At 40.0% G+C, this 12,194-nt stretch overlaps 1 protein-coding gene and 1 pseudogene across 4 annotated transcripts in view; both read right to left on the bottom strand.

Annotated features, from left to right (window-relative positions):
• Window positions 1-12,194, bottom strand: part of RASSF8 (Ras association domain family member 8) — a 128,293-nt gene that overhangs the window by 32,772 nt on the left and 83,327 nt on the right. The gene's annotated exons all lie outside the window — the stretch shown is intronic.
• LOC122680211 lies at window positions 6,551-7,107 on the bottom strand (annotated as a pseudogene). The gene has a single exon (XR_006336660.1). The product of XR_006336660.1 is annotated as a 40S ribosomal protein S18-like (transcript).

The following is a 12,194-nucleotide window of genomic DNA, read 5'->3' as shown; positions in this document are numbered from 1 at the left end:
GTCTTCCCAGTTTCTACTTGAAGTATTTTGAAAGACAAAAAAAATTTATTCATACTGATGAAATAAAGTTACTAGTAAAGCTTGCCGGGACATTTGTAATCATTGGTCCTGGCTCAGAAGAGAAAGTCATCAGGTAGATAGGACCGTGGGAGCTATTAATTCTAATACCACTAGGCTGAATGATTTGAGTGTATGTGTGCTAAGTCACTTCAGTCGTGTCCAACTATTTGTGACCTATGGACTGCAGGCTCTTCTGTCCATGGGATTCTCCAGGCAAGAAAACTGGAGTGGGTAGCCATTTTTGTCTCCAGGGGATCTTCCCGACCCAAAGAACACACCTGCATCTCTTATGTCTCCTGCACATAAGGAGGCAAGTTCTTTACCACCTGCGCCACTAACACCGCTAGGGTGAATAACATGCTCAGCCTAATGACTGCCGCAGAATTGAGAAGAAGCACGGAGCTGATGTTCAATGATCCAATCAGACGTAGTGAGGAATACATGATCCCTGAGGTTCCTGCCAGTCACCCTCGTCTCAGTAAAGCAGGGACAGAGCGGTGTCTGAATCCAAATGCTTTCAGACTTCTGGAGTCTATGTTCTTTCCACTACAACAAGCCATGTGCAAGGCAGAGTTATTTTTCTTCTCCATACCCAAAGAGATATGGGCTACTTCATTGTTGGTTTTCATCCATTTACATGATATTAAATCATGTTCAATACTTTATAGCCTCCACTCAAGTAAAGGGAATCTGTTTTCTGAATTTAGCATTAATGACATTCCACAATGAAACCCATAGTTTTACTTAATATAAGATAAAAGTTAATGTATTTTTCATCTATAGATTTCTCACTCTTAATATCACAAACATCGAGTCCATTAATTCTGACAAACAAGCCCATTTTTACAGCTATGATGAATTAAGTGCATAAACTTTTCGACAAAACACTTTTTGACTAACAGTTACAAAAGTGAAGTCGCTCAGTCATGCCCGACTCTTTGCGACTCTATGGACTGTAGCCCAGCAGGCTTCTCCATCCATGGGGTTTTTCCAGGCAAGAATACTGGAGTAGGTTGCCATTTCCTTCTCCAGGGGATCTTCTCTGCCCAGAGATCGAACCCAGGCCTCCTGATTGCAGGCAGACGCGTTCCTCTCTGAGCCACCAGGGAAGTCCCACACAGTTACAATGGTGACTTAAACAGACAAACTCTATATACTGAACATGGGCTTCCCTTCCGGTTCAGTGGTAAAGAATCCACCTGCAATGCAGGAGACAGGGGTTGCATCCCTGGGTCAGAAGATTCCCTAGAAGGAAATGGCAACTCATTTCAATATTCTTGCCTGGGAATTCCCATGGACAGAGGAACCTGGTGGGCTACAGTCCATGGGGTTGCTAGAGTCAGACAACCTAGTGAATAAACCACCATCACTACCACTATATATCAAACATGCTCCTTTTCAGGTATGTATCTCTAAGCTAAATTAGTATATGAACATTTCCAGGCCAAAATAAGATAACCTGAGGAGAAATAGTAATAAAATAAGTATATAAAATTAAGGAAAAGGTGAGCACCTTTCTTTGACTGACTGTCAAAGTGGTTATTAGACTATAAAACTTTACAACTTCAATTTTAAGATTTAATTAACACAGTAGAGCAAGGGTAACAACTGTCTTTCTTAAATACAAATTTGACTTTACACGTCCGCTCAGATCCCCCAGTGGCTCTCCACTGCCAGCAGGAACTGGCTTACAAAGAGGGCGGTGGCAGCGGCCGCTGGAGGCCCTGACCTGGGCTGGTTGGTTTGCTTCTGTGCCTTGGTCTCCGTTTCCATCACTTTTACACCCCTTCACACCACACAGGTGGTCACGGTCTCATGCTACCCATGGCTCCCTGGCCTTCCCAGGCCTTCTTCTCCCGGGACCAGTTGACAAAAGTACGAATGCTTTAAAAGTATGGAAGGCAGAAATTATATTTGGCAAAATTAAACAGGTGTGACCTCTAAGAATCTTTGTTAAACTAGAGCTATATCAAATCACAGAAAGAAAATTTTAAAAGTATCCACTCAAACAATTTGAAAAGGTAGTTTAACCTTTAAGAGCCAAAAACTATTTTGCTTATTCTATGTATTTCCTGAAGAAAATATAAGTTGATTAAGTAATGAAATCCCTAGATGATGTACAAAAATAGGTACATCTTTTGGGGATATTTTAAAGTACAGGCATAGTTTGGAGACATTGAAGGTTTGGTTCTAGACCACTGCAATAAAGTGATTATAGCAGTAAAGTGATAGAGAAGGCAATGGCACCCCACTCCAGTACTCTTGCCTGGAAAATCCCATGGACGGAGGAGCCTGGTGGGCTGCAGTCCATGGGGTTGCTACGAGTTGAACACAATTGAGCGACTTTACTTTCACTTTTCACTTTCATGCATTGGAGAAGGAAATGGCAACCCACTCCAGTGTTCTTGCCTGGAGAATCCCAGGGACGGGGGAGCCTGCTGGTCTGCCATCTACGGGGTCACACAGAGTCGGATACAACTGAAGCGACTTAGCAGCAGCAGCAGCGATTAAGTGAGGCTCACAAATTATTTTCTGCTTTCCCAGAAAATATAAATGTTATGCCAAAGTCTATTAAGTGTGTGGTACATTCTGTCTAAAAAAACAATGTACATACACACCTTCCTTAAAGAATACTTTAACCACCATCTGAGTCTTTTTGCAATAGCAACATCAAAAATCACTGACCACCATAACAAATACAATAATAGTATGAAAGTTTAAAATATTCTGAGAATTATCAAAATGTGACACAGATGCTGTTGGAAAAATAGTGCCAACAGACTTACTCGATGAAGGGTTGCTATAAATATTCAACTTGTAAGAAACACAAATTGAAGAATTCCTGGAGAATTCCATGGACAGAGGAGCCTGGTGGGCTACAGTCCATGGGGTCACAGAGTCAGGCACAACTAGGTAACTAACATTTTCACTTTCACTAGATAGAAGGGGGTTGGGAATGGTCCTGGGGTAATGTACGTGCCTAGCAGTTGAGAAAAGCTGATTTTTGAAGAAACATTTTAATTAAAGTAAAACATACTACAGAAAAATTCAGCAATTTGCGTGTGATAAATTTTCACACAGCAAACACACTCATGTCTAAACACTTCCAAGATCAAGAAGAAGCCTTCTCCTAATCCTGACCCCTCCCTGAAGGGGCCTCTTATCACAGACTAGTTTTGCCTGGTTTTGGATTCTGCATAAATGGGGTCTATCTTATGAAGTGGTGCCTGGTTTCTTTGGTAATGGTATGTGTGCTGGGCTTCATCCACATTGCTGTTCATAGCAGGTACTTCATTCTTTCTCACTGCAGTAGGATTTCCCATTGTACAAATAAACCACGATTTATTCAGCTATCTTCTGTTGATGGACAGCATGGTTGTTTACAATTTTTGGTTATTACAAACAAGGCCACCTGGCTTGGAGTGGAGTTGCTCCAACCTGTGATGGCCTGCCAACTGATCCCTCTGTCCTCCCTCCCATCTCTCTTTCTACACATTCATTTTATACATTATTGCTACAGAAGGTCTTTCTTAAACACAAATTTGATTCTATATTCCTGCTCAAAGTCCTTTGATAACTCTCTGCTGCCCTCTGGTCATTGATGTACCACCACTTAATTACTTTGCAACTCTCCCAGCTCCAAGATATTTCAGTTCTTTGAATATATCATTCTCTCAAGCATCTTTACCCTGCATCCACTGTTCTCCCTTCACTGGAAAACACTTCTGATTCCTGCACATCCTTCAAGTTCACTGCAACCTCCTTCCGGGCATCATTCCCCAGTCTTTTGGCTCCTGTTTTGAACTGGAGGTGGCTACTCTCCCCTGTGCTTCCAAAGCGCTGTCTTGGTTTTACCACGGCAGCTCTCAAAGTGCTTATCTGCTTACTCCTCTGATTCTCATTCTACCTCCTGAACACTCCAGCGCAGTGGCTGACACACACAGGATGCACCATGTGTTTGCAGAGTAACATGGGTGCTAACTGAGGGGAAAAAAGCACAGTACTAGTGAGAAAGTGTCAGTGTGAACCTAGAGGGGACAAAACGGGCATTCAAGTATCTTAAGGTCAGTAAAACGGTGCATTATTGATGGAATAAATGTTACATCTTATCATTAAAAATGCTACTGTGAATATTACACCATATTGTAAAGTTCTTAAATATATCCCAAGTCAATACCTAGAGAAGGAAAACTATTGTTTTAACCTACAATTTGTGGCTTCCATGTGATCTCAAATAAAACATTTGGGGGGCAGGGGTGTGCCATGTGGCTTGCAGGATCTCAATTCCCTAACCATGGATTGAATCTGGTCCATGCAGTCAAAGCCCAGAATCCTAACTACTAGGCCACCAGGGAACTCCAAATAAAACATTTCATTTAAATAATTTTAGAAATATTAGTTTTAAAATAATTAGTGAAACAAAATGTGCAAGTAAATCACACTTATGAAAGAGTAGACAGAAAAATAATTGCAAAAAATGTCTAATGTTGTTCAGAAATGGCAAAAAAAATCAACGTAGGATAAAATTCTTCTGACACGGCTCTTTCTCAACACCTTATCACATAAGCAAAGCTTCTCCCTCTCTAAAAACAAATTAATCAAAATAGGCCAAATGTCACCAGTCAAGAAGAAACACAAGCACCACCCTACAAACTAAGAGGGTTTTTAAGAAAAAGAATGTAAGGAATCTAATGAAATCAAAACAAAGGAATTGATAAAAGTAAACAGCACAGACTTTTCAAGCCATTTTCAGATTCTGGTTTATGAACTACCTATCTGAATAACTTAAGTTATGGAGATAAATAAACCCATAGACAGGCTGTGGTTAATATCCTTTCCCATTTCATAGTCTGGAAAATAGAGAGTAAATACAACACATGCTCTTTACCCAACTGTTCCTTCAAATACATTATTTGTTTTCTCAGTCAGCAAGTTCTCAAATTTCTATGTTTAGCTTCTTTAGGTAGGGAAAAGACAAACAGATCTTTCTGACTTAATATTATTTCAGGATAGAATTAACATATACCTCAACTCATTTTTAAAACTAGACTCTAAAAATGCCAAAACACCCACAAAGTTAGCAATTCATTATCTTAGTGTGATTCTGCCATAATTGAAAAGTTAATTATGTTTTAGGTATTTTGAATTTGTAAGAGCAATAAGTATTTTCTAGAGCATCCAACGAAATTACAAATTTGTACCTCATGCTGAGAAGACAGATCCAACACACTGAAGCATCAGAGAGGAGACATAAAGCTATAAAACTCACTCATGTATATGCTAATTATCCCTTAAACAGCTTCTCTTTAGAATTACTGTACAAATTTATATTGGGTTGTCCTATACTTTCACTTTAAGACTGACCTAGACAATTAGTATTTTAGATCTAGCAATTTATATTTTAACACATGTGTATGTGTATGACGCTTTCCCTGGTGGCTCAGTTGGTAAAGAGTCTGCCTGCAATGCGGGAGACCTGGGATTGGGAAGATCCCCTGGAGAAGGAAATGGCAACCCACTCCAGTATTCTTGTCTGGAGAATTCATACATGTGTATACACACACGTATGTATGTGTATATATTTATGTATATATACATGTACCTATATTATTCATATGTGCATACATTCACACAAGTGCCCATGTACACATATACACACTCTGTTTATAGCTTAAACTAGAAGTCAGGATACCCCCTTCTTCAAAACTATTAATCCTGTAAACACACTGCATGCTCATTAATGAATGAATTACCCAGTAGATAACTGTTCAAATTATATAATCACCCAAAGTCAAAGCCAGGAGATTTATGCATATCTGATTACTTAAATTTCCACAAATTCATAATATTAATCTGAATTCCCAAAGAAGCAACTGTACGACTCTCTAAAGAATAAATTAAACAATGAAATACTCTAAAAGCTGTATATATGAAAACTAATGTAAAAAAACTCATGGCTTGTGTTCAATGTGATGGATAACAATATATTCAGGAGAGAAGATAGATTATTAAATTTTGAAATAATATGAAATTTCTATAATATATGAAATAACTATGAATTTCAATAACTATGAAAAAATCATACAGAATAAAACTATGCTAATCATGGTCTAAAAAATGAAATAAAATACACTTGTTAGTTCTATATATTCGGTGCTCAGAAAACAATGAAAAGTCAAAGTCCAATAAAGAGTCAGCAGTTACCTCATTAATAAAAGGGGAATCAAGGATTGATTCAAGACCTAAGGAGTTTCCTCTCAGATTGCGGGGGTGGGGGGGGGGGAGGGGGGGGAGGGGGGTGGGGAGGGGACTAAGGAGGTTTCTGCGTTGTAACACAGGACAGATGATTTCACTGTCAAGAGGTGTCTTCAGCACTAGTAGGTGCTGAAGCGCTAGTAGAAGTCTAAATTTGGACTCCTTTTGAAAATTTTCCCACTGTTCAAAATTTACCTAATAGTGGCAAAATGATTAAGAGAATGAAGCTGTTAAGTTTTTTTTTTAACTGCATAAACTATTTATTAACACAAAGCCCACACATTGTTTCTTCTTGGACACACCCACAGTGCGACCACGGCGGCCTACGGTCTTGGTGTGCTGGCCTCTGAGGCGAAGTCCCCAGAAGTGGCGCAGCCCCCTGTGGGCCTGAATCTTCTTCAGTCGCTCCAGGTCTTCATGGAGTTTGTTGTCTAGACTGTTGGCCAGGACCTGGCTGTATTTTCCGTCCTTCACATCCTTCTGTCTATTTAAGAACCAGTCTGGGATCTTGTATTGGCGTGGATTCTGCATAATGGTGATCACACGATCCACCTCATCCTCGGTGAGCTCTCCCGCCCTCTTGGTGAGGTCGATGTCTGCCTTCCTCAACACCACATGAGCATATCTTCACCCCACACCCTTAATTGCAGTGATGGCAAAGGCAATTTTCTGCTGCCCATAGATGTTGGTGTTGAGTACTCGCAAGATGTGCTGAAACTTCTCAGGGATTACTAGAGACATGGCGGCGGCCCCAGAGGCGGCATGTAGGCCTCCAGTGGAAGAGCTGACGCTGCTAATTTTTTATCCAATCATTTGTGTTTAGCTGCTGCTGCTGCTAAGTCGCTTCAGTCGTGTCCGACTCTGTGCGACCCCATAGACGGCAGCCCACCAGGCTCCCCCGTCCCTGGGATTCTCCAGGCAAGAACACTGGAGTGGGTTGCCATTTCCTTCTCCAATGCATGCAAGTGAAAAGTGAAAGTGAAGTCGCTCAGTCGTGTCTGACTCTTAGCGACCCCATGGACTGCAGCCCACCAGGCTCCTCCGTCCATGGGATTTTCCAGGCAAGGTGTGGGGTGCCATTGCCTTCTCCGGTGTGCTTAGCTACTGAACCATAAATCTTACATTATGGAGAGAAACAATGTGCTAAATTCCTTTTTAAAAAGTAAGAATACTATTCATAAATGGGGTTGACATTAAAAAAAATGTACTGTCTTTAAATATTCCATCTTTGGCTTGAAAATATCCCTTACTTGTATAGACCCTCAGCTGGAGAGCTTTCCTTTCTGTCCTTTCCCCTTTGCTTTTGTATGACCATATGTTTTCTGTACCAATCACTTAGGAAAGAAGTGAGCTCTCTCTTCATTGTTTTAGAGTTTTGCCTGTCTATTTAGCATTCCTTTTTGAGTCTCAAGATGTATGGAACAATAAATGTCATTTAATGCTGAAAAAAACGTAAGAATACTAATATGTTTAAAGTCATTATTCAAAACTAAAAACACTAAAAAAAATGTGACTATTACCAAAAACAAAACAAAAAGGCCACTGTTTAAATGAATCCAACACAAATTTGTGGAGAGAATAATCAAAGTCAAGGAAATAAAATTATTTTAAACATACAATGTGATTCCCATGCTCTTTGTTAATCATGGTACCATTGGGATCAGACAGTCAGCAAAATGTGATTATACAGAAAAGACACAAATAACAAATATTCTTTTTTCTTTTTATAGTTACTCATTAAATCTAGGCAAATTAGTTGATTTCTCTAAATTAAGCCAGTAGTTATAATTCTTTCCCAGGTGGTTGAGTGGTAAAGAATCCACCTGCCAATGCAAGAGAGGCAGGAGACATGGGTTCGCTCCCTGGGTCAAGAGGATCCCCTGAAGGAGAGAAGGAAAATGGCAACCCACTCCAGTGTTCTTGCCTGGAAAATCCCACTGACAGAGGAGCCTGGCGGGCTGCCGTTCGTAGCAGCGCAGACAGACACAACTGAGCACGTATAATCTTTTATCTAAATAAATCCACTCAAGAACTAAACAGCAAGTAAAAGCAAAAGGCACCCTTTCAACTCTCAGGCCACAGGAAGATTCCTTTGAAGGTAACAGGCTAAGAGCACTGACATGAAATCATACTATTCGAAAAATCGGGAGCAGATGACATGGAAATCATTAATTACTACTGCTGTTTACAAACCATGATGTTTTAAACGATTGACCACAGTGTGGGAATCATTAAACCTCAAGATAATACTTTTTTTACCCTGAAAGATTCAAATAGTGTTGATAGTGTTAGATCATTTATAAAGTTAGGCAAGGCAGTTATCACGATGACTTTGTTAACACCCCTTCCTACCACCAAAACCAAAACAAAACACACCAAAATAGCTGGTTAACTAAACTGCTCAAGAATTCAGTTAATAAGAACTCAGGTTTCTAATCTCCAGTTCTCTAACTGTCAGCCCTAATAGAATGTACCATAAAACTCGCCATTCAGACCCCTATCATCTCCCCCAATTTATCACAAGGGAACTATAAGCAGATGAATCAAAAGGCCACTTACACCTGCCTACAAAGCCAAGGAACAGAGATTGACCTGCCTACTTAGCAAAGCTAATGCTTCTGGAAAATGCTGTGAAAGTCCCCTTCCTGACCTTTGGAGCCTGATCCTGAGCAGTAGGCTCAATTTCACTGGCGGAGGAACCTCACAGGTAACCCACAGCCTTGGATCCTGTTTCCAGCTCAGTCATGAGGAAATCCTATGATGTTCCTCCCAGTCCTGTGATTCCAATACATCACGCTCCAAGTGCCGTTAACGTAGTTTTTAAAAGAAAAGACAACTCAAAACACACTGGAAGAATATAAATATTTTCTATGGAAAAAACGAAGTCCTACAATCATATAGGAAGAATGAACATCTGTGAATGTTCCACAAATCTCTAAGTAGAAAAAACTAACAGAGACCAGAGTGATAGGAAAGAGTTTGTCTCTGAAAACAAAGGAGTAATTTATCAGGTCAATAAATTCATTGTGAAGACACTAAAGTCAAATTAAATAAAACCAACAAGAGACAAAGCAATGTCCTAGTTTTGTGTGCTGGGAGATGAGGCTTCACTGAGCACTAATTATATCTGCTTGGAAATGAAGCAAATTAAATATGTTCCCTTTTAAATAGGCTTAAAGAAAAAAAAAATCAAAAACTTTTGAAGAAGAAAGCATTTTGAATTATTTTCCCAAATTAATTTTGGGAATTAAAGAGTAGGTTATACAAGTAATTTTTTTTTTCCCCTAACATGCCCTGGGTAACAATGATGAAAGTGTATGTTGAAGACATATTTAAAAACCAAATATCTAGTTCTATAGTTTTGAGCTCTCCAACATGCCTCAAAAGCTGGAGTTTTAAACACAAAGTATAAAAAACACATAAGTATATGAAAAACAAAACAAAACAAAACACATAAGTAATTACGCAGGGTCTGGGCTGCTCAAAATTAAAGGAGAATGTAAATGCTTTCAGGAAACTGTCAAAACCACATATTTTAGCTTATTTGTCTTTGCGGTCTTCATTGCTTTTTAAAAAATGGTCTCTTTCCAAAAGGGTTAGGAAGCTGTCCTTTGAGACTTTGATCCTGAAACAAAGCTTCACTCTAAAAGTGTAACAGTAGAGAAGACATTATTCAGAGAGCAAACTTTTATTATGTGGCATGAATTTATCTCAAGCACATATATAATACTATGTATGGCTTGTTTACAGACAATCACAGGCTTGGTATGTTACGTGATGGTGGAGACATGTAGGTTAGAAAGACAATATCCCAAAGAGCAAGTGAGATCCTAAGTATACACACATCACAGGCACTCAAGTTCAGGTCAAGAATTGAGTTGGGCCTGGTTTAATTTACATTGAGGTTGGCTGGGCCATTACTTTCCTTTAGTCTCTGACTCTTGGGAAAGTGGTGACCTTTAGAGGTAGCTTTTTATTTTAGGACACGACCACTCTTCTGAAGCTCTTTCTCTGCATCCAGCTTCCCTCTCTCAGTCTGCGTTCATGAACATGTACATGCACACCTCCCCGCTCCCTCCCACCCCCGCCAACCACCGCAAGTTGTAGAGAAGCCCACTGAAGTAGTCAGGGCGGTCCCCTGCCCATGCAAGGCTGTCGATGCTGAAACAGATTGGCTTTTGAAGATAATTACCTGCATTTACTGTGCTAAACTTATCAGTTCAATGCTAACCCAACTGCTGGTTGTCTAATAAAAAAAAAGACATTTATTAATCTTCACTAAATAATTTTCTATTTATTCCCCAGTTACAATTTTCCACTTCAGAAAAGAGAAGTCCTTGTCAAAAGGTTTGAGGTGAATCTATACAGTGAGTCATAGATTGCCCCAACATGCGCTGCACAGAGGTACGATTTACAAAGAATATTCAGATGGTTTCTATCACCAATGAACTAAAAATTCATTAAGACAGTTGTTTCTAACTCTTGTCAAAATGTGGGTACAGAAACAAGAAGGAATATCATGGAAACCACAGAAACCTTTGAAGACACCTGACATAACCCAAGTTAAATGTAGATATACAAAGCAGCACCAACTGTCTGAACGTTCTGGTCTCCATATTAAATTGAGAGGCTGAGATGGTTTCTCGCCTTTCTTTGCTTCCTATTTTTCCTTGCTGCCAATGAAAATAAGAGAATTTAACAAACTCTGAGGAAAACACGGGCTTCCCTGGTGGCCCAACAGTGCTAGGCTACTGTTTTTCATTATCCCCTAACTAGTCGGTTTTAATATGCTCTACTCCAGAGTGATATTCAGAGCTCACTGAAACACACACGCTACATCACCAGGCACAACTGTTCTCCACCTTCTGTTTTAGGGCAGTCTCCGCCTACCTGGGGCTTCCCAGGTGGCTCTGTGGTAAAGAATCCACTTGCTGAGGCAGGGCCGCAGGTTCGATCCCTGGGTCGGGAAGATCTCTTGCAGAAGGAAGTGGCTACTCACTCCAGTATTCTTGCTTTGGAAATCTCATGGACAGAGGAGCCTGGTGAGCTACAGTCCAAGGGGTCGCAGAGAGTCGGACACAACTAAGTATGCATGCACACGCATCTCGCTTACTATGGTCGTTCTTTAGCAGTAATTACACACATTTAAGAGGATGTGGACCTCTTGCACTTGAAAGGACTTGGAGATCATCTGGGTCAGGGTTTCTCTGTTTTCCAGCTCTGACACCACGAGGACAGGATACTCAGCTTCCATGAATACAGTGGCCAAGGGCTGAGGCAGGGGGATGGGAGATGTGTCCACTGAGGCAGGAAGGAATAGCCCTATGCTTACCTAGGATTCATCACTCTTACTACTTCAAAAAGTAAAACTTTTGAGTGGGAATGATCAAACAAGTAATCCTCTTAGAAGATTACTCATGATTTTTTTCTGATAGGCTAACTAATGCCAGGTCCTCCAGCATTTACTGTCTGCACTTCAAATTCAGAAAACTTTGCACAACTTCCTGTAACTTTATTAAAAAGCAGAGGGGAAGGGGAGGTGAAGTCAAATAAGGGTGAGACATGGTTCAAATACAGCAAATTACTTATTACATCTTTTCTATGTAATACACCCATTAAAATTTGTGATACTGGATTAAGAACTGTTTTAAAAGTCCATCTAACTAAAAACCACATAGCAGATTCACCAAGAAGCTAGAGTTGTTTTAATTGGTCTGTTGTAGACTGTTCTTACCTTCTCTGTATTGAAATAGTTTGGTTTTAATTTCTATGTGTATTAGTCGCTATGAACTTCATCCTGTCTTTGAGATTCATGAACATAACTCCAGTGTTTCCCTATAAACTTTAATGGGAATTTTCCCAATTGTTCAATACCATTG

This window comes from Cervus elaphus, chromosome 22, assembly GCF_910594005.1.
Source record: "Cervus elaphus chromosome 22, mCerEla1.1, whole genome shotgun sequence".
NCBI classification, from domain to species: Eukaryota; Metazoa; Chordata; class Mammalia; order Artiodactyla; family Cervidae; genus Cervus; species Cervus elaphus.
This window is presented reverse-complemented; position numbering and strand designations above follow the sequence as displayed.